Below are 1135 nucleotides of genomic sequence, written 5' to 3'. Positions count from 1 at the left end.
TGTATTAGGGTAGAGTTAATTGAAAGTGCTTTATGATGATGCTGCTGAACTTCAAATAGCCTGAGTATTACAGGAAGCCTATAGGGCTGAGACCAAAAGGACCTAGGTTTAAATCTAGCTCTATTCTTTGTTTGGTCTTCTTTTTTTTTTTTTTTTGGTGGTGAAAAACACATGATATAAATTTTACCATTTTTATGTGCACAGTTCAGTAATGTTAAGTATATTTACGTTTTTGTGAAACATTCACTAGGCTTTTTTAAAAGTCTTTTTGAGGTATAATTGATCTATTGAAAAAACTATACATATTTAATGTATACAATTTGATGGGTTTAGATGTGTGCATCCACCCATGAAACCACCACCACAATCAAAGTAATAAACATCCATCACTGTATTAATCCGTTTTCATGCCGCTGATAAAGACCTACCCGAGACAGTGAAGAAAAAGACGTTTAATTGGACTTACAGTTCCATATGGCTGGGGAGGATTCAGAATCATGGTGGGGGGCGAAAGTCACTTCTTAGACGGCTGCAGCAAGAGAAAATGAGGAAGAAGCAACAGCGGAAACTGCTGATAAACCCATCAGATCTCGTGAGACTGTTTCACTATCACGAGAACAACAGGGGAAAGACTGGCCCCCATGACTCCATTATCTCCCCCGGGTCCCTCCCACAACACGTGGGAATTCTGAGAGATAAATTCAAGTTGAGATTTGGGTGGAGACACAGCCGAACCGTATCAATCACCTCCAAAAGTTTTCTTGTGTCCCCTATGCTTTTTTTTTTTTTTTTTAGAAAATATGGAATGCTTCATGAATTTGCATGTCATCCCTGGGCAAGGACCAGGCTAATCTCTGTATCATTCCTATTTTAGTATATGTGCTGCTGAAGTGAGCATTTCAACCCTTTTTTAGTGGTAAGAGCACTTAACATGAGATTTATCCTGTCGACAAAATGTTTAAGTTTACAATACAGTATTGTTAACTATAGGCACTATGATGCACAGCAGATCTCTAGAACTTATTCATCTTGCATGTGAAATGTTGCAGCCATTATGGAAAACTATATGGAGATTCCTCAAAAAATTAAAAAACAAAACTACTATAGTACCCGCAACCTCACTTCTGGCTATATA

The 1135-nt window shown here is 37.8% G+C and overlaps 1 non-coding gene across 1 annotated transcript; it reads right to left on the bottom strand.

Annotated features, from left to right (window-relative positions):
• Positions 1-794: 794 nt before the first annotated feature.
• LOC112608855 lies at positions 795-898 on the bottom strand. The gene has a single exon (XR_003116128.1). It is a non-coding gene; the product is annotated as a U6 spliceosomal RNA (small nuclear RNA).
• Positions 899-1135: the final 237 nt, after the last annotated feature.

This window comes from Theropithecus gelada, chromosome 15 (assembly GCF_003255815.1).
Source record: "Theropithecus gelada isolate Dixy chromosome 15, Tgel_1.0, whole genome shotgun sequence".
NCBI classification, from domain to species: Eukaryota; Metazoa; Chordata; class Mammalia; order Primates; family Cercopithecidae; genus Theropithecus; species Theropithecus gelada.
The sequence above is the reverse complement of the archived record's forward strand: the minus strand, read 5'-3'. Positions and strand labels throughout refer to the sequence as shown.